This window comes from Stegodyphus dumicola, chromosome 9 (assembly GCF_044657685.1).
Source record: "Stegodyphus dumicola isolate Sdum_Otavi_A_Nest chromosome 9, ASM4465768v1".
Classification (NCBI taxonomy): domain Eukaryota; kingdom Metazoa; phylum Arthropoda; class Arachnida; order Araneae; family Eresidae; genus Stegodyphus; species Stegodyphus dumicola.
Genome location: NC_140776.1, coordinates 51039029 through 51066130, shown reverse-complemented (window position 1 = coordinate 51066130; position 27102 = coordinate 51039029).

The following is a 27102-nucleotide window of genomic DNA, read 5'->3' as shown; positions in this document are numbered from 1 at the left end:
TGCAGACCACTACACCACGAAGGCACGCTAGGAAGGCGGGAGAAATACCTTACAAACTAAGAACATAAACACACAAAAATTTAAGTAATCGTTAACACTGGAGACTATGTTAATGACTTGAATTTTTAGTAAACTTTATTCTCTAACTACTAATGTAATTTATGTAAATCCTACATTCGCTCTAGATTAATCAATATTTAAGAAATTAGATTACTAAAATATACAAAAATACTATTTTGTTTTAATCACTTATCCTCAGATAATTGTTCAGCAGTGCAAGAAATTGATTGATAAGACATATTAACATACCGATATATATTTTTAAAAAAGATTTATTCAAGCAAGGCCAATATATAATTAAACAAAATTACATTATACTACATTTGGTTTTCATTCCATTCTAATTTTATATTAAAATATGTTTATTGGTATTTTTGACGAGTTTTGAGATTAATAGATAATTTTATACTGAAGACACCTTCACTTTGCGGTCTGGAAATGCAATAGAATTCTTCATTTAAAGCAGATACGAAATGTGATTAAATTAATGAAATTTTTAACTTTTTCCTTAATTTACTAAGTTCAGTCCTTTATACATATGGGGTTAAGTTATTTGTACTACCAAGTAAAAAGGATAATTTTAATTCTTAACTTTTATTTCAAAATAATGCTTATCTATTCTTAATCAGGCTCAAATTTATTGTGGGAAATTAATAACTTAAAAATATTGATTTTTTTATGCCTATGGTGACAAAATCACATTAAAACAAAACATTTTGAAGAGAATTTATCCAACCTATATTTACCACTTTAAATGACAGAAATAATACAGCAGCTGTTGGGGCATTACATACGAATCAATTTTTTGTAGATGACAGCCTTCCCCAGGGGTCACCTTTGATGCATCTAGCTTTAGCTCTGGCATCTCACTGACAGCTGATATGTCCCCTGAACTAGGAATGCTGACTCCCGAACTTTTAGATGTCATTCTCAGATGGCATATAAAGCTGTTATGCTAGACATTGATAGTGAAGGACGTTGATTAATAATATTGCCGTCATGCGCCCCTAATGGTTAGACTTGAAAGGAAGAGAAGAATGATTATAAATGTATTTCTACAGATATAAAGCTTCATATTTTACCAGCCAATTTCGATAGCTTAGACAGGAGTACAGTTGAAGCATATTTGAAAATTTTAGAAGTGTCACGTTTCGATAGCCTCCTCATTAGCCCTCCATTAAGCATTCAGTAGTGCGTGTGGCTTAAATGGCATAGAATTGAGATATTAATTTACTATCGAATGTATTCAGCACAGGTGGTTTGATGTGATGTTGAAATTAAGATCATTAAGATTTAACATAACATACAGAATGTATGTTATGTTAAATTTACGATTGCTAATCAAAACATTTTTATCATGTCGAGCTCAAATTACTTAAATTCTTTTTTTAAGAGTTTAAAATCCTGACACGAACAGAAGAATGAAAGTAATTAATGAATAAACATAGCTTTTATCTGAAGAAAATATTCCTTTGCTTTTAAGATACTATGGGGAAACATTCCGAGATTAAAATTTTTTAACACGAAAAAAGGAAATTCTAAATAAATAATGAAATTCCCAGATTACATTGTAATTGCAAGCATTTAACTACTACGTTATTATCGGTTAACAGTACAGTAGCTTTCGAATATTAAATGGGCAATTTGCTCCTTCATATTGGGCATCTTAAAGGAAATTATTTCTAACTGTAACTTCAGACTAATTTCCTTTCACATGTATGGCGCAAAATTATGAAATGGAACTTAGTCAGCACTTTCCAATGTAGAACCCTAGCTGAATAACTAGCATGCTGCAATTTTAATGAAAGGCATGCTGACCCCTTAAAATGAGTCATTTAAGTTACAGTTATAGAGAATCTGATGTTAATTAATGAATTATTCATAATTAGTCTCTACTATAACGTTTTCGTCTCGTATTCCTCACCAAAATTTAAATTAGTAGTTAAACTGATGTTTAGATTTAAGACAGATAGAGTATTCCTTATATTGCCTGCGTTGTACGTGGTTAGCTTCTGCCAGCTCTTAGAATTGTAGTTACTCAATTTAGCAGTCTTACTCCTAATCCTAATACTTTAGATCTGACGCTTTGGTAGAGTTAGTCAGTCAGATTTTAGTAGTATTTTATTGTGTAGTCCTATTTTATTGTGTATTCTAGTACTGTTAAAATTTTGATTTAAATTGGAATGTTCGATTTATTTACATCATCCCGTGTTTTAGTCATTGCAGCACAGGATCGCGCATTTTTGTTATAAATTTTATTTAAAATAAAACGGATATTTTAACGTTCTCAAGATTTTGCCATTGAGTCACCCAAATCAGCATAGTATTTAGCAACTCGGAGTGCCCTACCGAAGGGCCCAGGTTCGAATCTCGGAGAAGACATGCATGTTTGTAAATGTATAATGTCTGGGCTGTATTAGGGCACTTTAAATATGTGGCGAGCCGAAGATCTTTTGGAGTGGTTGATGGTGAAGGAAGAGGGGTGGGAGACCCTCGCATCGGTTCTCCGGGGTACTCTTCATCAAAACTGGGGGCGGGCTTGAGGAAAATCGTACTGTCACGTGTATGGTGGTCAAGACTCTCGCTAACGACACGCGGGATCTTGCACTCCTTGCCCAGAAGAATTTCGTGGGCTTGTTCTGATGTTACTATCAGTGTGTAGTGTGTGTGTGTGTGATCATGGCAAAGTCTCGAGGGCTATCTGCCTAAGGGGAGGGATGCCTTCGTGGAGGACTTTCTAAGGGAAACTGGCTCGTATACACGTTACACATGGGGAAACCACGAAAACGCCCATGCAGCCAGCCCGTTCGCGGGATTCGAACCTCGGACCGAACTACCAGTGTTCAGCGACTTTACCGCTCGGCCGCTGGTGGGCGAAGTTGCTATCAGGCAAGTGAGCTAATTCACAACAGCAGCTTTAGCACTGTTCTCATATATAGCAATATTCGCTTCACGTTTATTAGGGTTATTGGACTAAAATAGCATTACCAGATCAAGAGTAACCCTATACAGTTTCACACATTGATTACTTATTTATTTATTTATTTATTTATTTATTTATTTTTTTGCAATGGGCAAATAAAACACTTCAATGGTCTTCGTACAGTGCTAAGTATCTTACGGTAATATTTATGAATATTTTAGTGCTAAAAGAATTTAGTCAAATATATTTTAAACTTTATTCTCTTATTAGTCGGGCCCACCAACGGCCCAGCGGTAAAGACGCTGAACACTGGTAGTTCGGTCCGAGGTTCCAATCCCGCGAACTGGCTGGCTGAATGGGCGTTTTCGTGGTTTTCCCCATGTGTAACGTGTATACGAGCCAGTTTCCCTTAGAAAGTCCTCCCCGAAGACATCCCTCCCTTTAGGCAGATAGTCCTCGTGTACTTTGCCATAACTGAATAATCCAATCTCTTCTTAGTCTAAGCAAATAAAAAATAATGTTTCCTATTCTTAGTTGAGCAAAGTGCAATTATACTTAATTAAGACACAATAACACGCTGAAAAAACACCAATTCAGAAGTCAAACAACAAATATTGATTACTTATTTTTTTTTTTTTTTTCAGTGGTCAAATAAAACACTTTTTTTTACACTTTATTCTCGAAGTAATTTTACAGTAACTCAGCACACGTGTAACTTCAATGATCTCCGTACAGTGCTAAGTATCTTACGGTAATATTTATGAATACTTTAGTGCTAAAAGAATTTAGTCAAATATATTTTAAACTCAATAAGTTTGATTGTTTATTTGCGGTTTTGCAGCTGAGGATGGTGGTTCGGTAAAACCATCGAAACTAGTCCTGTGAAAATTTTGAAAATATAACGCTAATTTTTGTGATTTGACTTCTGAATTGGTGGAATTACACTTTTTAATGTAACTGAGTTTGTAATTACAGTAGGTAATTATAATTACACTATAAGGAAAGTAATTGCACCACACAGTTAAGTTACAAAGAAAAGAAAAACCGTGATCACAATTAAAATAATACAAAGAAGTGAAGAAAATAATACAAAGGAGTGCTCACTTGTACGAGAAATAAATATTATTATTTCCGGCCTGAAACGTCTGCATGTGTTATAGTTTCTAGTAGCAACATAAATTATGAATTAGTTCCTTATCCAATACTATACATATTTTCAGTAAATAAGAAAAAAAGTGTAGTTAAAGCGGAATTTATATACAGGAAATAATCACGGTACATTGACATAAAAGGAAATATGCGCAACTTTGTTATTAAGCGTGTGTGTTTATAGACACATGGTAGATATACGGACATGGGCACATTTCTAACTATTGATCAAACTGAGAAACGTTATTGAATTTGTGGAATTTTTTTAACATCTCTAACAAAAATATCTCGAGGAACTGATACTCGATACAAATATATCGAAGAAAATAATTTTGTGATGTTTATTGTCTTTAGTTTTCTATAGGCTTTCCTGTAGAAAGATTGGGTATTTTTCGGAAGCAGGAGTAATGAAGAAAGATTAACGCACTTTCCGTGAATCGAACCACGGACCTCTGGATACGCGCCCAGCGTGCTCACCACTACACTACGAAGGCATGCTAAGAAGGCGGGAGAAATACCTTATATTTCTTCAGTCTGCTTCACGTCCTGCTAAAATAAAAATATTCCCACTCAAATGAAACATTTCTCAAAACCCTCCAGTGCAGGCGACCCACAGAATCAAGTCCATTGCTACTTCACGAATAATTTAGCCTTGCTTTTATTACACATGTCTCCATGTGGCGTTAATTTATGATGAAAAAATGGTCATAGCAATTTTTTTTGATATTTCGCTCTCTGACCTCCTCTCCTCTCCAAAGCCCGACCTCCCACCAAGATGTCTTATATATGCGTCTGAAATGACCGACAGCATCACCCAGAATATTGTCGAGAACGCATCACAGTAGACGACTGATCGGATTTCGCTGTTTGGACAACATACAAGTTCTATTTAAGATAATGGATTTTATGTTTATAATTTTTAAGAATCCTTTTTAATTTTTTAAAAATTGTAAACAGTTTAGAATATTGGAGTGTAATCTGAAGTTTAAAGACTGACATTTTTGTAAGCAGCGCAACATTATTTAGCAAAATATGGCGTTTCTTATAAATCTAGCAGACGTGTTACAGAAAGGTTAGCTGCAAGTCAGTATCTCTCAGTAGTTAATTCTGTATTATATGAAATAAAAAAAAAAAAAAAAAAAAAAAAAGCCCACTCTAAAGGAAACTTCCAAGCCATCTTTTCTATAAAACCGTCCCCAAAATTATGAAATCATGAAAAGCTATCGATTAAGGGATTTTCATTTATCGATTAAGCAATTTCATGGACAATAAAGAATCAGGGATTAATACCTACTTGGACCTTTTATTAGGTACATCTGCAGATGTCAGTTCGAGGGATTACGAATATTTAAGCTTCAAACAAACACAAAACGCTTTTATTCCTAATCCTAAATGCGAAACTAAAAGAGTTTTCACATAAATTCTACGCAAAATATGTTGTATGGCTAAAGAGCATAGATCGATATTTTATCAGAAGAAATAAATCAAAATGTACCTGCTGTATATGGAATCAAATATTTCAAAATTTGTTTATTAGATTTAAAGAGAAACTACTGTATCGTGTTCCGAATATATTACGAAATTTCTAGCTAAGTATATCAGTTCCATGTCGAGTGATATTTGTGCAACAGGCGGAGAAATATTCTATAGCTAATACATATAGTGACCTTTTTGTTTGCGTCTGGTTTTTCTTAAGAAGTTTGACATCTGTCGCAATATGTTCTTGAGTTTTGTACACAGAATTTTCTGGAAATCGTAATACTGCAAGAAAACTGCATTGCACATTTCATATGTCTAAAATTCTTTTACTATAATCTTTGTCACCAAATTTTATGCGAAACTCGCTCCCAGATAACAGCTGAGCCTCATGCGAACGAGCAGGTTTACATTACAGGGAACTCTAATTTAATTGTGTATATTTGATAATAATTAAATTCAGTGAAAAGATACTACTTTCCGCTTTACAGACGTGATTAAATAGTGAATGCTATATTTTATGGCAATTATACAGATTTTCATCACGATTTTCTTTCCACAAAATTTCCTTTAAATTTGAAAATATTGTTAAAACAATAAAATCGAAAACATAAAGAAATATTGCTTCAAACAGAAGCGTGCCGACTTAGAATTCATGATATACAGGGTGTTTCAGGAAATCGGTGACATACTTTCAGAATAGGTAGAGTACTTCTAGATGATGGAAAATCACATAGCAATGCATGCTCGAAAAGGCTTTCCTGGCGCAGTAGTGACAACACAAAACACAAGAAAGGAAGAGCATGGACAGGGTGAGAAAACATTAGTTAGTACAGCAAAAATCAAGAAATAAGAAAACAAATACACAAAAACCGTCATTAAAGAAGGTGTTCTAAATTACAACCCCGGACCGTGATGCAGGCAACAGATCTCAGGAATATGGCTAATCTAATGTTCTGGAAAACATCGGGCATGCCCCAGACTTTCCCAGCAGCTGCCACAATGGGTTCGACAAGTTTTCTAAGCACTTCTAATGGTGGTTTCGGACATCAATGTTTTGAAGACCATCAGAAAAGTAGTCGATGCAAGTGAGGTCTCGTGATCTAGCTGGCCAATGAACTAGATCAACCTACCGATCCCATGTTCAGGATACTTTTCGATCGTAATTTCAAACAGCTCCGTTGATGACGAACGTCAGAATTTTCTCTTATTACTTGGTTTCCCCTGTACTAAGTATAATTTTCATCCCGTTCTTATCCTTTCCTTTCGCATGTGTTTTACACCTCTCTCTCTCCTGAAAGCCTGCAACCCATTTGCTGAAATATCCTGTAAAAGGATGTTTCTTTGCGCATGTGCACTCTGCTGGGAGGCCTAGGTTACTCACAAACGGGGATCAGAGAGTAGTGTAGAATGGAAACGCCATCATCATGTGAAAATGGGCAAGGAACATAAGAAATGAAAGAGCAAGATGTAAGTGAAGAATATGACTTTATTCATCAAAATCTAATCATTACGATATCAAGAAAGACTGCAGAATGTGATACCTTTTGTAGACTGTATGATATTCATTTAAAATCGAAAATTCAAAAGATTGTAAAATACCGAAAGATCGTTTGACTGTTCTATGTTGATCAGTATGTATGATAAAAAAAACATTAGTATTTGGAAAAAGTCAAAATTCCCTAATTTTTTAAAATGTCAAGAGTTTACGAGTGAATTCTAAATACAATAAATTAAAGGGCATGGATGATGTCGTTAATTTTTAATTAATGTTTTTGAAATGGAACAACAAACTGAAGAATGATGTATGTTCCCATTAACATGAATTATGAAAAATTTAACACTTAGGTGGATATGATAAAAAAATGAATTGCGACATCAGTGATAAAGGAAGATAATTTCCTGACACTTTATGAAGCAAATTCAAGCTCAGACATGATAAAATTTCTGAAGATGATGATGATGAATTTTCTATAAATGCTGAAATGTGGGATTCCATACAAGTAATTCAGATTAGGAATCCAGAACATCGGTCAAATAATTTCCAGAAACATTATGAAATGTTCTTAAATAAACTTTTGTGTAATAATTACAGATATCAAATATTAATGAATTTTTCAATTAAAATGTCGCGAAAATAAGAATTTATATGCCTAATTTTTATCTACTTATATTTATATTAATTTACGTTAGCGAAATTTCACTGATATTTTGAAAGATATTTTCTCATCACTTAATGTTATTAAATCATTAATGTTATTAAAATGTTATTAATTAATGTTAATACTTAAATGTCATTAAAATGTCTCCCTCATGAAATTCCATTATTAATTCACGAGGATCCCGCTATATTATACAACAAAAGACATGTATATATACATTAATCATTTTATCTGAAAATATATTTAAATAAAAATACTTAGCTGTAAAAGACCTGAAAATATTTTTTAAAAAACATTTATTCCCACCGTATAATATATTTAATATGTTATACAGTGTATAATATATTCCCATGCTTTCATTGTGGAAAAGCGGTAATGAAGAATTCACAGAAGTACTGCATCAAAAAAATTACATTAAAAATTGTGGACAAAGGCGTTGAAAAATAATGAAACTGGAAATATTCATTCATATTGAGAATGAATAGATTGTTTTAGGAATGCTTGAGGAAAAATATTATAAGTTGAAACTAATTATTTTATTTAAAGTTCAGCAATGATAAAATGTGAAATGCAGGGAAAGTTTAAATATTCTGCACTATAATTCAATTAAAATACTTAATTAAGAACAGATTATGAAAAACTTGCCCACAAACATATTTCCAAGTCATGCGTCGGAAAGTTAAGCATAAAATATACAGAATTAACACCTATATAACTTATGTGGCCATAAGGACAACAAAATTCAGACAAGGTAGAAACTGCACCGAGTGGCAGAAAGCCTAGTATCAGCCCTGAGGATAATCCCACTTTTAGCTCTAGGTACACTGGCCTATGCTTTAGAAATAAAAATTAGTATTCTCTTACACTAAATACTCAAAATCAAATATCCTGTTAGTATTTATATCTTTGAAATCAAATACATGGCTTTAAAATGAAAATAAAGTTATTGAAGAAAATATTTTGCTGGCAGTTTTATTTATCACAACTGCCTATTTGAAACAAAAATAAAAACATTATTTACGTAGTTCTAAAAGAGGCCATTGGTATCTTGGTGACTTTTAAATTTCCAGGTTTCTCTATCAATATAATTTCACTTTTATTTGAAATATGACCTTGTCTCTCCCACTCTTTTTTTCAAGAATATAAGGTGCTCTCAACATTCTACGCATTTTATAGTTATGAATCAATAAATTATAACAGCACATATGTAACAAATAACAAATTGAAAAAAATATACGGTGAACCCTTTGATGTCGAAAATTTCTGAAGGAGATTGGTATTTCTAAGAAAAAAAAATAAACGCATTACTTCTATAAAGTGACCAATTTCAGAGAAAACAAAAGTGACATAAACCACGGGAGATTGTATTGAAGAGGGTTAAAGGTGCTTATATTTAAATCATTATAAACGAAATATAACTATTCGAAGAAATTTCAGAAATTAAATATGCAGAGAAAATGACTAAAGATACTATATTGGATTCATAACACATTGCAGTAAAGCACCTTTCATTAATGATAGTGTAAATGCTAGCAATATAAATTTATATATATATATAAGCAAAATATCAGTGATTGATCACGAGATCTCCGAAACTATACATCCAATTGACTTGAAATTTTGCATAGTTACTCATTCCACGATGTAGACGCGCACTAAGAACGAATTTCGCGTAAATCCTGTCTAAAATGGACTTTTGTTACACAAAGAAGTTTCTCATAAATTTGGTTTTCAAATACAAGTTCAGGATTTTCTTTTATTGTTGCCAAAACTAGATACAGTGTTGACAATGAATGGATTTTCCTTTAAAATTATTAAATTGGTAAATAATTTGCATCTATCCAATGATTACAAACATTTACATTTAACTGTTATCATAAATTTCATGAAAATAAATGTTATTATTAAGAGAAATAAACTATTGTGATGAAAAATAAAAATATGTTATTTATGAAAATTGCCATACATAAAAAATCAAGGACAAATAATCATAATTGATTAAAAAATTTGATAACAAAAATAATAACATTCATTTTCGTGAAACTTATGGTAACAGTTAAATATATATATAAACCTTAGTTTTATGTTGGCAATTTTTCGTAGTGCAGGGTTACTGGGGATCCCGCCACGTTAAATATTGGGGACGCATTTCAATACGCAGTACCTCATGTGAGATGGGTCAGTAAGTGAATCTGTGTATGACAGATTCACTGACTGACATGAGCTAATCTTTCGCCTTTACTATATTTCTTGACTTTAAATTAAAAAAAAAAAGTTAATTATCAATTCGAAATTAGACATTTCGTTCATATAAGTCTAGGTTCACATTCAAATAGGTAGTGTGCCCAGCAAAGCGGGCGGATATCAGCTAGTTACAAAATATACTATGTTAACAAATTTTTCTGGAATTTGTAACTTGTTTCTTCATTAAATGCCACATGAATTATGCCATGCATAGCAAAGTAACCATACAATTAAACTTTAGAATGCTGTTCCAGCTACGAAAAATAAACACTCTTAAGTATAAGTAGATATAAACAAGAATCAGACATCAAAAAAATTAACCATTTCAAGATTATAGCATGTTACTAGATAGTATTACCGAAACTTGCAAAGGTATAAAATAACAAAAGCAATTTATTGCAATTTTCTGAAGCATTCAGATCTTTCTAAAAATCTGCAATGATTATTACAAATAAAATGCATAGGACAATTTCTGATGCTTTTCCGTAATTAGCCCTATGAGCCTAGACTAGAAAACTTAAACTTCTTAAAATTACTTAATCAATAATTTCAAAAATGGCACACTAAAATTACATCTAGATAAGGATAAATTAATAATTTATTGAATCCTAATTTCAGTGTGTATCAAATAATTAATTAAATTTTCTATAACTTAGTAAGAATGTGATGATTGGAAGAAACGTATTTTACAATTTATAGCTTATTCTAAATTTGTACACATATTTTTGAATTTTTATAAGTATTTTATATTTTTAAATTGTTTGTAAGAATATGCATATAAAACATCTGAAGGTAACAAACCAGAATACATAAAATGAAACATATTAAAGGCTACAAAAATGTATAACAAATTAAAGGTTTTTGCACACTAATTAAAAAATTCAGTCACTTTTTATCCAGGTCAAAAATAATTTTGTGGTAACATTTTCTTGTATTGCTAAATTGCGTATACATCCCACGCCACAATTACTGAATATTAATGTAATATAGTGCTCATGGAAGTTTTATTTGTAAAATATTCTCATGAATGGAAGAGAGAAAACTACACTTTATTAACTTATATATAACGGAGATCAATAATTGCTTGTGTAAAAATTTTAAAAAAATGCTTCTTTAAAAAACATACAACTGTATTTTGACAGAAGAACATCACGATTCTGTCAAGGCTTTCATTTATATAATTTGATCACGCAAAAATACATTGCATAAATGCTTTTTTTATATCTAACGTAAAAAACTGTGTCAGACATTAAGGCCCGTTATTAAGTTTTACCGCTAGCAACATATTCATCAAAATCTACGAACAAAATAAGACATGAACATAAAACATCTGAAGGTAACAAATAATAACACATAAAATGAAACACATTAAACGCTACAAAAACTGACAGCAAATAAAACCTTTTGTACAATAAATTAAAACATTCACTTCCTTTTTATTGAGAAAAATCAATTAAATGAGTCTTCTTTCGATCTTTGATTCCTCCGTTTTTCTTGATTGGCTGTTGAAGAGCATATGCATTGCTCTCCTCCCACGAAAACTGCCAGCTATTTCAGAATTTCCCTCGCGCTTAAATTTAAATAACATAAATAAAACGTTCAACAAATAATAATACTTTCGACAGATACATTTTTATTGCTATTTTTTTCACTGATACGTATAAAAGTATTGTTGCCTACATACGGATTCGTTATGGATTGAAAGCACAGAGAACCGATGATATCTTGATAAAATTTATTTTACCAAAAGAAACACTTAACAGTTCTGGAACTTTCCACAATAGCGCATCTAAAGGGCGAAACTTTCTCTAATATTTGAATACTCGGAATTCAGCTCTGAATTAAAACTACTGCTGAATTGATGCTCTCCAGGTCATATATAGCTTTCCCCCGCCCGCTGAGAAATCTCTAGTATACCTTCCACTTCTCGAACTGAGGGCATATGAAGGCCAGATACAGTTACAGTTGTATATGCAGATTAATTGCAATTATTCAGTTATAATACCCACTACAGTGATACAGGAACCGGAACGAAATGTTCGTCATATTTGGCGACTTTTGGCGGTGGCAAAAATTAGCTGCTAAAACCATCGCCAAGATGGCAATAACCTGCCAATTTAACTAGACAGCCATTCATTCAATGCTAAATAATAGACTTACTCCTGTATTCTTATTTTTTTGGCACAGCATCTTCTCTTTCAAACATTTCATGCTGTATTATACAAAAATGCTACAACTTCACATGTAACTTCACGAAAATTATTTACATAGGTACAAAATTCGTATTCCCAAGGACTGCACATTCTGGACAGTACAATCCATAGATAGGAAGCAATACTTACAACTAAGGAAAATCAATGCAGTGCTAAAAATTTTCAATAAATAACATAAAACAAATCAAATACTAAATCAATAAATAAATGCGTAAATTTACAAATACGACCATGGACTTAGCTCTTGGTATATATATTACTACTTATATTACATACAATATGGAGACTAAGTACTGTGGGCGTAGCAAGGGGCTAGACTGCTGTAATCAACGACTTTAGGCTTAGAATTAGGTGACGTACAGATCGGAATTACAGTGTGTTTCAAACTGTTTAGAACTGTGTAAGAACCGTCTCATGGTGTCTGTAGTTTAGGAGAGTTTCCTTTCCATCGATTGGGATTCCATAGCCACACCTTGAAACCTTCGTTGCATGGATGTTCTGTAGATCTCGTAACATACCGGATCTTAGTCTTCTCCATCGCTAAGTCGACTTGCTGTCGTCCAAAACTGTGCATAATTTCAAACCAACCGTACTTGGAGATGTTGAATGTACACGTCAGGCGATGAAGGCGTTTTTGGAGGGCGATCAAACAACAGATCACAAGGCAGACGAAGTCCCTACAGAAGAGTATCTGGGATAGGGAACGCAGTGAGAGTATTGATACTATCAAACTCGTGATCTTCAATGCAGTGCTAGACGAAATACTGAACTAGCGCTAGTGTAATGAGCCATGTATTTAAATTTTATTCAATTAAGATTTCAAAAAAAATTTTCTTTCGGAAACGAAATATTTTATTTCAAATTCTATAATTTAATAACTATACAATTCTTAATCGTATGCTACTAAACAGTACTATTCAAACTATTCTTAATCGTATGCTACTAAACGATACTTTAACAGCAGTTAGTTTACTGGTGAATTATCAGCTTGAATAGCACCACCTCATAGAAACACGTTTAAATATTCAATAAACTTTATTTGCTTGTAAAGCATTTTCCCCCTCCTTCCAGCATGCCTTCATGATGTAACGACAACACACACAGAGCCTATTCGAGAGATACAGGCTTCGAGTCCAGCAAGAGCACTGCACATTTTTTACTTCTACTTCAAACAAAGCTAATGACTTTTCATGCGCTTTTTTTGATAAGCTTAAAGATATAATTTACAAATTAAGCAACAGATTGCTTATTGAAAGTACAGGGTGATCTTTTTTAAAGTGACAGTGTTTGAAGCGCCCTGTAGCGCGATCTAATAGCCGAAATGGCACCAAACTTAGTATTTAGACTAATCAAGACATGGGACATCAAGACATACAATTATGCAGTCAAATTATTAATGTTTATTTACTACATTAACTTCTTGGGTGAGGAATTAGACCATATCCAATGTGAGCACCGTTCTCAGAAATAACACCGTGCATTCTGTGCACAACGTTCTCCACAGCCATATGTAACATATCACGAGGAATATTCCGCACTGTCTTTGTTATGTTGTCCTTTAGAATAGACAAACTTGATATCCACGAACATAAACTTGAGATTTCAAATAACCCCAGAGCCAAAAATTGCATGGCGTGAGGTCAGTGGAACGAGGCGGCCATGCAACTGGAAAACTGCGACTTTTGACTCTATCATCAGTGAAGTTTTGGCGCAACAGCTGCTTTACCTTATTACTAATGTGTAGCGGAGCACCAGGCTGCATAAAGATTGTCTGTCGGAAACGGTTTCTTTCTTGAAGTTGTGGAATAACAAACGTTTGCAGCATTTCGTGGTATCTTTCTGCATTAATGGTGCACGTTTGGGATCCTGTCGGAGGGATGGTCTCAAAAACGAATGGCCCAATTAAGAATTCGGCTGGGAAACCACACCAAACAGTGACTTTTGGGGAATTTAATGGGATTTCATGCACCAGCCCAATTTCGGCTATTTTGTGTGTTTACGGACCCATTGAGATAAAAATGGCACTCATCTCCCCACAGAACGTGGCATGGGAAAGCATCATCAATTTCTAATCTGGCAAGAAACGACAGAGGGAATATCACTCGCTTATTATAATCACTTGGTTTCAGTTCGTGCAAGCGGCTGATTTTGTAGGGCTAAAATCCAATAACGCGCCGCAAAACTCTCCATACCGTGGAATAGTTCATGTCCAATTGTCGAGCTACACCCCGGGCGCTGCTAGCGCCAGCAATGGTTCTCTGCGATTCTTCGACAATTGCAGTTGCCACATCAGTTATTACATCTTCTGATACTGATTTACGTCCTCTCCCAGCGCGAATGGTCAGTAACCCCGTTTCCTCGAACTTCTTAATCATTTTCTTAACCCGCGGGAAAGCGCGTGGGGTGTATCATGCCCCACCCCTACATAAAAGTGGAATATTCCTAACTTGTGAAAATGAAATTCTGTGCTGCATTCAGTAGCTGAGTTTCTAGTTGTGGTTGACTCTCAAAACCGCATTTTCTTTGCCTGTGTGTTTCAGAAAAAGATTTATCGGTATTTTTTTGGAAATGGGGTATGACACACCCCCGCGCCTGTCCGCGTGTTTTTTTGACTGAATATTTAGTTCAGAAATTTATTTCTAGAGTGTAACAGTAAATATTTCTACTCGCAAGTGATTTTAAAGTACTTGACATTGAATTCTTAAAACTTTCTAACTGCATTATTGTAAAAAGAATGACTCCCTATGAATTGGAGATGCAACGTCTGTGAGATTTATTAGAAATATTTGAAAGCGATGAAGATTGGATTTCGGAAACTGAAGATGAAACTAGGAATATTTTCTACACTGTTTTGGTTTCGAAAAAGATAAAGCCTTAATTCCTGATGTTCCTAAAAAAGAAAAAACTGTTCATATGCTTTCAACATTATATAACAATCATACTATAGATGATACTATTGGAGAAAATACAACGTCAGGTATTATATATTTTTATAATATGACTAAAGGGATGAAATGTCAGCCAATTATTGAATTGCCAGAAGAACACATAGGTTGCCAATGATAATTTTCTTTCCTGCACTGAATGTTGCTGTAATGAATGCTTGAATTATATTACATTCAACTGCTAATCCATCAACCAGAAACAGAAGTCTGTTTTTGAAGGACTTAGCATTACAATTAATGAAAAAAAGTATTGAACAAAGAAACTGCATGCAAAACAAAAGCAGAAGTTTCGACGAAGAATTAAAACGAATACATGAAATTCGAAACAACTAAGTATGAAAGATGTGATAAATTGCCCTCGCGCCGAGGACAGAAGAATGTAAATGCAATATTTAAAATGTGAAAACATTCTGTGCCAAGAACACATGAATGTATTTTGTTCAAAGTGTAAAGAAATAAAATAGCATTGTGTATTAAAGATGCAATGAAACTTAAAAAAGGCATGATGTTTATTTTTTATTATTTTCATTTATCTTAATTTTAACTCTAAGATTATTTTGGAAATAAATTTTTTGAAAACCAATTATTATTCACGCATTTATAATACACGAGAGCAAGAAACACAGCTTTAAAATTAAATAAAACTATTTTTATCGTATTTTAAGTATTTGGGTATGTGATACCCCACGCGCCCACTCTAGTAACTTTTTTTGGTGTGACTTCGGGGTTAAGACCATTCAGCGATAAAGGCCCCTTTCGTAATTTTTTTTCTGTTTCGAAATTCCCGAAGAGCTGTGGATGCATTACAATGATTCATGTAATACAGCTTCACCAGTAACGCACGCTTCGGTAACGAGAGAGGCATGTCCACTGGAGCTCGTTTACTTCAGCTGAGATTATTTGTCCGAGCTGTCTATTACTTGCTTTTATAGCCTCTATTACTGGCGCTGTCATCGCACAACTGGCTCTATTACTGGTGCTGTCATTTGCATTTTTCTTTGATACCCGTGTTTTATGCTAATTTTCGTTATTGTAAGCTACAGCAGTGCCACAAAATGCCCTAGCGGCGATTTTTTGAACTAAAATTATTTTCACTGAATCCTTTTTCCCATGTCTTGATTAGTCTAAATACCAAGTTTGGTGCCATTTCGGCCATTAGATCGCGCTACAGTGCGCTCCAAACACTGTCACTTTAAAAAAGATCACCCTGTACATGTAACACTTTAGGATATCAGCGCTGAATCATACAAATCCTTGACTCAGCGCTACAAAAATAGCATTTAGAGATTCAGACAGAAAGGGAATCTATGCAGCCCCTTGCTAACAGTTACTCTTTCCATGCTGCGAGTTGGACGGCACTTTCGAACTGCATAACAACGTTTCAATCCACAAGCTATGGACTGCAGTTCACTTCGCTAAGTTTTAAATTTCCTTATGCATAAACTTCTACTCTGAATGAATAAATGTGGTGTAAGTAGAAGCTAAGACAGGACAGTGTTTAAACCTAGCCAAGTAATAGTTTCAAGCTTGCCAATACTTTAACTGTTATTATTAAACTAAGAAATTTGTTTAATTTTTAATTCTATTGAGAAATTATGGGACATTGTAAGAAATACTTGTAGTGTCCATTCTATTTCTGAAAGAATTTATTTCCTTTCCTTAGGAAAACTGCATGGCATATGTACTGCATTACTCGAAGAAACATATCTTATACTTTAAATATATGATGAAAATAAACCATCAGTAAAATTTTACGTAAGATTTAGTATATCCTTATTTTTTACGAAAGAGATAAAACCAGAATATATTACTGAATGAATTACTGGGTAATCTGAATATAGTTAAAAATTTTCTCCTTTTAAATATTATAAAAAATTTAAGGAGATAAAACAAGAAATATAACTAAGCAATAAATTCCAAATAAAAATATCAGAGAGAATGTGTAAATGCCACAATGAATTATTGCCTGAATGATTGCAATTTGTAACGACCATTTACAAAAAGATTCTAAAAAATGTCTATCATACAGAAAAGAGGAAAGTTTCCTCTCGTATACTGTCAGTGTCCAGATACGTAACCTCGAGAATAAGAGGGGAGGCTCAAAATCAATAATTTATATTTAATATACCACAAGACAGCATTCCTGCGCCTTCTGCACACACGTTTTCACGCTTTAATGCCTCCAACTTTTGCAGGGGCTACATGTAATATATGATGGGCCATATTTTGAGGTGGAATTTATGTCGTTCTTCTGAAAAGTTTTAGTGCTGCTTCCGCAAGAAAATTTCAGCTGGTCTGGATATATTTCATTTTTTGTTCCCGGGGCACTTCATATTCTATTGGCCGATAAATTTGAGGCTGTTTTCGGAAAAAAAGTCGTGCATTATACAATTTCTTTCGTCAACAGACGGAAATGATTTTTTACGTCGTCTTTATCTCACAACCCTAAAATAAAAATCAGTTTAAAATTTCGGCTTAAAGTGAGTTTTTGTGAACAAATGAGTTAAGAGAAGCATTAATAATTCAACAGTTCTTTATTGACATACAGCAATAAGTAAAGGTTTTTTTTTTAAATTTACACTAAATTTAGGTATACTACTTTTAGTTGTATATATGTTAAAATTAATTTCTTTCTTTGTTTAGTATAGTATTATGGAGTACACACTTTTAAACGAAGTGTATATGGCTTTTAGTATACACTTGGCGAAGAAATTTTCATTCTTTCGTCTTAATGAATTTGCGATATATAGCCAAGATACTTATTTGGATTAAAGCAAAACACAGGACTGCTTCAACATATGGAGAAGAATACTTTCGAGAAAGAGTAGCTAATATTCACATTATTAAAACCACAAAAATGCTTATGTAAGCACTCCATTTGTTGAGATTTGAACCCGGTTTAACACACCAGCGTTCAGCGCTGTTATCCTATGGCCCGCAGACACAATTTATGTATGTGAATGAGATATACCTTTAAAGATTTATGGAAATTTTGCTTCGATCAACGTAAACATTTAATCATTAAACAGACATTAAAATTAAACAAACCCTTAGTTGTAGAGTCATTAGGTTATTTTGAAATAGAAGACATGAAAATGAGCAATGTCCTCGCGGGGAATTGAATTTAGATCTCTCGAATACGTGTCGAGTGTTCTACCGTCACACCACGAAAGCATGCAGAAAAGAGGGAGAAAATATCTTATATTAAGTCATTATAAACATTAACAGGTCTTCATTAGCTAATCATAGTTAGATATTCAATCAAAATATTGACTTTTGGTTTGCAAAATTATCCAAAAAGCTTTGTAGTGAGTTGGATCTCCTTGCAACTTTTCATTCTGTTAACTTAATTTTTCAATTTTCGTTACCGTTTCTCCTAACAGATAGGGCTACCGTCTCGTTTTCTTTTTTCCTTTGTAGAGTTGCGCGCCTCCAACCTGCACGCAACCAAGAGGTGACTGTTGAAACTGGAAAATAGACAGAGTCTTGCTAAGGGTTTAAGTCCCTTTTTATTCAACTTAAGAAGTTACAATTGCGTGCTCTTGACGCTCACAAACTACGCCGACCCGGCGGTAAAATAAAAATAAGACTCTGAAAAAGAAATAATAACAAGACGCTAACTACGAGGCTCTCTAAAAGTAACTAACCTCACCGCGTTTTATAATACCGCTGCTAATTCAGCAAACTTTGAATATCACGTTGAACGATTAACAATTCTCCAAGGCAAGCACACAGGCCGAAACGCGGGGTTCTTCAATTTCTGGCTAACTACCTCCGCGCTCGTGAAGTAAGAACAGCACACCTCGAACTCGTTTCCTTTCTATTTAACATAATACTTCCGCTGATAATTTGAATCCTTGCGCGTTCTACTAAATTTTACATACTCTGGCATTGGCAGTTCCAGGGAAAGTAAGGCTTGACAGGAAAGATAGTTTAAACTTAAAATAAATGTTAGTTAAAATAAATATAAACCCTACAACTCTCTAGGATATAAATACAACCGTGGCTTTCCTTTCATTGTAGATATCTTTTGCTCCTGAAGTACCTTTTGACTTCGGAATCAATAGAAGTTTTGACTGAATTTGTGTCAAACACCAGGTTGTTGCTTTGCTGAATTTTTATTTAGGCTTTCCTTTCATTGTAGATATCTTTTGCTCCTGAAGTACCTTTTGACTTCGGAATCAATAGAAGTTTTGACTGAATTTGTGTCAAACACCAGGTTGTTGCTTTTCTGAATTTTTATTTAGACTTGCGCTTGATATAAGGGTAATTATAAATGCTGGACATAGCTTTTATAAGTATTCATAGTACAGCTGTTACATGAAAGGAAGTATGGTGTACCGTACTACTTTTCGTTTGATCCTTAACACTGTTTTGGTACATATGAAACTCTGAAACATACATAGTGATGTTTAATGTACCGAAGTCGCCTGAAAAGCACGGAGAAAAATTATTCCATTGATCTCAAGTCTATACATATGTTATTCATTTATGTAAAAATTAAAAACTAAATAATATTCAATGGGCACGGGATCATAAGAAGGAACAATTAACCATAATTTAATCTGAAGGACAAAATAGTTATTTGTTCGAATTCTCAAAAAGGATAAATAAATAAAGTGACACTATTGAACGACGCTGGAAAAATTTGAGAATTAAATCCTACTAAGCCGTTTAAAAGCGTCAAGTATCTTACTGACACTGAATCATTAATTTCAATGACAAGCTATCTATGCGCAATCATTGCACTGGATACACCGTTTATTATTGAAAGAGAAATGGATTCTGTTTAATAATACACGTGGTTTTTAGATAAATACTTTCATTGTATTGTGACACTTTCAAAAACCGCGTTTTTGCATTCCGAATCAATAAATACCCTTCTTTCGTAACAAATAGATGCCTTGTTATATGTACCGGAATAGCAGTAATTTAAGAAATATTCTTTGGGATTAAAAGAAGTCATATTCTTATATAAGCAATAAAAATAATAATATATGTAACAGCATAAAATCCGTTGTTCTCTAGATTCACATCCACTGTGTAATGCTGACAAAATGTAGGTAAACAAGTACATTAGTACTGATGATTTTTAGAAAACTGTGTGGAGTTCATTTCGAATAGCTAAACGTTTGGTGATTTTAAATAAAAAGTATGAGAGAAGTAAAGTTGTAACATTAGATTTAACGTCATCTACGAAAGAACTGTAAGGTATTTTCTTCTTCTTTTCCGCGTGTCTCCGGAATGTAGCTCTTCGTAACTTCCTGTGCCTTCGGGATAATTCGTCGAGTATTCGGGGGGTGGGAAGTTCGAATCTCGGCAAGAGCAATTGCGTATTTCCTCTTCCACTTTCCTGACCACGAAAATATTACAAATGATTCTACAAGTAGCGCCCGAACAAATAGGAGATCATGTCGCAAAGCAATTTATCCCCCAAGGTTACAAGCCTCACCAGCACCAGTTAGTCCCATAGATATGTTTGTCTTCATCGTGGACACTGTGCGGGCATCAATGAAACCCGCAGTGACTTTTGATGGAAAAAGTTCAGTGAATACTTTTCGTAAACATTTAAATTCGCATTTTCTGATTTATCCTCTCTTAAAAGTTAATTACATTACGACAGCTAAATTCATGCTGGTGAAGTCCGAGGCAACTTCGCAATTAAATTGCTCTTCGTAGCCTTTGGCTATCAGATATTTAAATTTAGCTGTAAATTGAATTATTGTTTCTCACCATAAATACTGCTGGATTTGTACGCACCAGGTGTGCCTTCTTTTCATAAATTATTAAGTTTAAAATAAAGGGTCTTTTAGGAAGGTTCCTAAATCTCTATTGTACTTATATATAGCAATAAATCGCTTTACATTTATCAAAGGTTTAGTCACATTTTACTGTAGCACATTTAGTTTCTGTAGTGTGCACAAGACGGCAATTCCTTTAGTTATGACGTTACTTTTATGTTCTTGCTCTTTTTGTTTTTCATAGCTACAGTGCTGTTTGTTCTGTGGCTCAACAGTAATAGAAGGCAACTGCAGAGAGGATGTTAATGCTGTAAGGCTAATTAATTATAGTTACAGGGCCAGCAGTCCTCTTATTGCAGTGTAACTGTAACTGTAGTGAAAGACTTTAGACCTTACAGAACTAACTTCCTAATGTACTCCTAATACATTAATTAATTAATGTGCTCTTAATACAAAATAATGTCTGCTTAATACATCATCTATAAAGTGTTTTCGTTACAGATAACCCTCTGCATTTTCGAGGAATATTAATATAAATTTTTCAGTAATATATAATGATTTCCTTCTAAATATGACGACGAATCTAGTTTTACTTCTATACCGAACAATTTATTAGCATCATTAAATTAATCCTTAATAATTGTAAAAAAATTCTTAAAATATTTTTATCGTAATTTGAAATATGTATTTTGAATAAATTCCCCACTTTTCAAATTAGAAAAAAAAACAATGTAACGTAAAGCCTACGCTAACCTACGTCAATTGAAAATATTAATTGGCAATTTCATACAATTTGAAACTCAACATTTTTATATTCTGGCATTTTCTCCAGTCAGAACTTCTCAAGTTCACAAAATCAATTACATATTTGAGTTTTCTAAAATGACCTATGAATCATTATGTATTTCTGAAAGCAACATACATTTGTTTGTACTCTTTTACGGTATCAACTTGATTTGGTAGCATAAAATCACGAGCTCTAGAAAGACTGTAGTGGAATTTTCCTTAGGTCTTTAAAGGCTGGCAAACAAAGTAAGAAGAAGGGTGTAAAAGACCCTTTTATTCAATCACAATGAGTTTACACTTGACCCCATTTGGGTTAGCATAAGCCAACACTTCTGATTTAACAAGTAATGTTGAACTTAAAATATAATTAGACTATGTTAACGGTTCACAGGGATCTAGTTCGTAGAAGACGGCGAGACAAGGCTAATGGCCAGAAGCACTCAACGTCACAGAATCTGTATATGTATATATGTATATATGTATATGTGTATGTGATTATGGCAAAGCCTCGAGAGCTATCTGCCTAAAGGGAGGGATGCCTTTCGTGGAGGACTTTCTAAGGGAAACTGGCTCGTATACACGTTACACATGGGGAAAACCACGAAAACGCCCATGCAGCCAGCCCGTTCGCGGGATTCGAACCTCGGACCGAACTACCAGTGTGCAGCGACTTTACCGCTCGGCCGCTGGTGGGCTCAACGTCACAGAATCAAATTACTATTTAGTCCCGGTAACAACGTGGCCTCAAGTAGGCAAATCATGCTCTAAAATCAATTTGAGAAACCTTCGCTTAAATAGCAGTTCTTTTTCCTTTAATCTGAATAAACACAGGGTATCTAATTTACAATCTCAAAAACTTTTTAACTCGAAATTAACTATTAGTCAAAATAAATAAATAAATTTTTACAAACTGTCTACAAAAATTTATGATGATCTCAAACTTACAAACCCTAAAAACTAATTGCTATCGGCTGATATTAAGGAAAGGGATCTACTGTACATAACTGCATTTTGATACCATACTATAAGTGGAATGAATGTCCAAATTTGTAATTCCACTCAATGCCCTTTTTGCATATGCATTGTGAAGAATTACACAATACTTTCTTTATACACTTCTATATTCCAGACAGCTTTAAGCAGTATTATCGCAAGTCAAGGATAGTTCTTATTTTTTATGCTTTGAATTATTGTATTGTTAGATAAGCATTTTGAACAACACGACGAACTTTTCGGGATAATGAACGTGTAGGGAAAATTCTTCTACTGATTATTTTTCCAAGTTTTCTTAAATCTACAAAAGGCAGCCCATGAAACTATCTGGTATTCTAAGATCCTTGCTCATTATTTGCAGCATAACACACTAGTTTATAGAAGAAATTAATTAGTTTCTATATTCACATTCTCCTTGTTAAATAAGAGTTCCGTATTTCTCATCTGCGTTATTGTGCAATTTCGTAATAAAAATCATATCGAAATAATGGGACAAATATTAATTTGAAATGCATATTAAATATGTTTCATAAAAATGTGAGTTGTACTAAGGTTTCATGTGAACAGAAAGGCAGCTTTAAGCCTTTATATATTAAAGGTCAGTTGCGGAAAAAAGGACCGCATATTTTATTTTACACCTTGCAAAATACTTCATAGGGGAATGGATTGTCAGCATACTTCAGGCAATGAAAGATTTTCGTACACTAAAGGAATCTATGTGCAGTCTTAATTAATTAAAACTGAATAAAGTATTATGATTAATCAATGATGTTATGTTGTAAGGTTTATAGCTTTAAAATTAATCTAATTAAGAATACCAATACAAATACATGTTTGAGTTTTAAATATATGATAGCAATATGAATATGTCATCAATGTATATTGCTAAAGGAAAATAAATAAAATAAATGTATGAGTCAATGAACTCTTAGCTAGCGATTGATGGTTAAAATATATAACTAGTAGCACGTAATTCAAACGCAACCTATATGTAGATATCCAAGAAATCTTCTAATAATTACATTACCAATATAAAGTTTTATTTATAGCAGCTCATTGTGTTAAACAAAGTGTTTAACTAACGTCAAGGTAGCAGTCTACTCTTGGCAAGAGTGTAACTCGAAATTGAGAGTTATACGGAGAGAATGTTTAGTTGATTACCATTTACAATTACGCAGATAATATCATTAAATTTGTACAACCAGTCAATTTTATTATGTGTATCGACAAGGAGTAATTAGGGTTGTTAAGCAGCTTTTCAATAATAGTGTTCTAAATTAGCTTAAGTTCTGCTTCAATTATAAAATTTTACTTAAATGTTTCAAATCTATTCCAATGTTTATTAACAAGTAACTATCCACTGAGCTGAATAGATTTCTGACCATTACTGTTTTGTTCGAATGCAGTAACGTTTTCAAACAGAAATGGCTTGAGAACTTGGAATGTATGCAAGCTTCTAAAGTTCGCTATATATAGTTAAATTTAATGTGTATCATTTGAATAACTTTACTTGACTTCTCAAATTTTTAAATTTGCTAAAGAATAACTGAAATCCCCGTTAAATCTCCATTGAAAAGAATGGTAATCTATAATTAAATAAATCTATAATTAAATTTGGTATTAATAAATAATTAAATCTATTAATAGAACTGCATATTGTCAAAAATAAGCCATTCTCTTTGTAAATTTATCAAAGACGCTCCACAATTCTTTTATTCAGGATATAAAACTCTAGATGAAATATTTTAGACATAGTTGTTTAATCTCTTGTTCCCATAAAACTATAGGATAAATTACTAGTCCAAAGGAGCTATTAGTCTCAAATTACGATTCTGCGTTGATTCATTTTAAATATCGTCCGCTGTGAATGAGTCCTTTCACTTTTTATTCGAGTCTGTTGCCATTAAGCAAAAGCGAAGAGTTCTGTCTTTCAAATTTTATCTATATGTTATTGATTAACAAACTAAACTATTTATAAGTAATAGATGTAGGTCTTAAGAATATTGATATTATTTTTTAATTTTATTGGTTTAAATAAAATGAATTTAATTCATACGCTATCTAGTTAAAAACACCAAGTATTTTTTATAGAATTACGCTATATATTATTCCCTTTTCAAATATGCAGAAGATTTATAATGTTCCCAAGTTAATCTAAATGTATATTCATCTTAAGAGCTGACGGTTCTACAAAATGTTTCGCCATTTGGACCATCTTTGTTGATACTTTTTACCTATATTAATTAATATTTATTATTATATATTTCTTATAAATCTTTAAAATAGCCCTTCTTAGAGCTGGTAAAGGTCTTTTTAGTAATTATTATATTCCATTGTTTCGCTCATTAATCGTCTTGTAAGACTGAAATAAATATTATTTAATACAAAAACAGCTTATTTATTATCTCAGCTTATGTATAATTTATATATAATATCATATTATAAAATTTCTTTTTACGTTATTTACTTGATTGACATGTTTGTGGGGTTCCACCCTTTTATCCAACAGCTAATGAACAGCTAAGCGAATAATCGGTTTAGTTCAGGGTACAGCGAAAAGTGTTAATTACCCTTTATTGCTCAAAGTAAGATTTAACAGTTGGCCCCTTTCTCAGGCCGTACAGCAAAGACTCCACTTGGGCTTGAACTCTTGTTACCAAAAGGCAAACACGCGTTAGTCAGAAACTCTGACGCTCTCTCTCGAAGTCAGTGGAACTTCGAAATACTATTGCTCATTTGTATCAAACGCGATTCTAAAAATATATATTCTGGTAAGAAATTGTAAGCTGAAATTAGGAAGGACAGGAAAGTAGCTTTAACTAAAATTAACTGTTAGAAACTTAGGATAAACCTTAGATGTTTAAATGAATTTAATACAAACACATATGTATATTAATTCACTAAAAAATACATACAATCTTAATTTCTTACTTTACAGGTTTTTTTTATTTGTGAATTGTTCTCTTTCGTTATTCGCTATAAAGCAAGTGATTACGTAATACGCGTTTAAGTTCTAATTTTCCTCATAATAAATATCCTAATAATTTTAAAATCGGTATTTAACCGCGTAGTTCTACTTGTTGAGTTAGCGAGAATCAGAGTTTCTGATCAGAGCGCGTCCGCTTTTAAGGGGTCAACTACGTTAAAACTTTGATAACTTCGGCTATATCTCTTTTTTTTTAGTTTAGATTAGTTTTAGTTTACTTCTTAGTCTCTTAGGTTCAAGCCATAGTGTCGGCTTTTACTTTACACACCAAGACGGAGTCGTGTTAAATCTTATTTGAATAATAATAAAGGGTTATTTACCCTTCCATCTTGTTGTTTCTTGTCACACGAACTCAAGCGATTATTCGCTTATCAGTGCTTAAGATTCTTCACATTCAACAGAAACTTAGCCTTTACAAAGTGAAGAACTCTATAACCGTTTAATTCTTTTTGCATCTTAAAATTATTTTAACTTTCCTGAACGAATATTTTTTGTAATTCTCCTTTTCTGGCATCCTTTTAGAAGTCATATCAGTCATTTTAGTGGGGCGAAAGCAAGATGAGCAACCATTAGGAACACAAGTTAAGTGAAAGAACTGCATATAAAATCGTGAGAAAACTGGTTTGAACTGGAATTTCGTATAAAAATTGGTAAACTTAATACTCATCGCCATCCTTTTGTTCATTCCCGAAGTAAAATGCAAATAATTTATTAAAAATTTAAAATTACTCATACCCGATAAAATTTGCCAAATACTGAAATTTTTTAATAACATATCAAAATAATGTATAAATATTAAAGTAAAATATGAAAACAATATTCAATTGCCATTAAAATCGCAACAAAGTTAAAAAAATGAATTGAAGATTTAACTAAAACTACGTTTTTAACCGGATTTAAGATGTAAGCTTGAATTCCTTGTGTGCTGTTTTCACTAATTTGAATTCCCTTCGCTCATAGAGATATAGTAAGACTATGCAAGCTAATAAATTTTAATTGTAATAACTGCTTAAGTCTCTTTTTACTTCCTTGTACGAAGTAAAAAGGAAGTATTGTAATCGCAAAAAGTTTCAAGCAGCATATTTCAACGAAAATATCCATTTTGACCGCTTTCGAATGCAATGTAACGATGTTTTTGCGTGATATGTGTACGTAAGGACAGAATAAAAGACTCTTTTCCTCTAAAAAAATTATAAAACTGCTTTAAAATAAATTCTGAAGAGAATGTTTCGTGGCGTCTGTACGAACATATGTACGTACATATCTCGCATAACTCAAAAACGAGTAGCCTTAGAACGTTGAAATTTTGTATATAGGACTACTATAACATGTAGATGTCCACCTCGTATTTTGGTTGCAATCGGCCGCGCCAAACGTATATAAATATATTTGTATATATATATTCACTCTGTTACCCGGCTCAG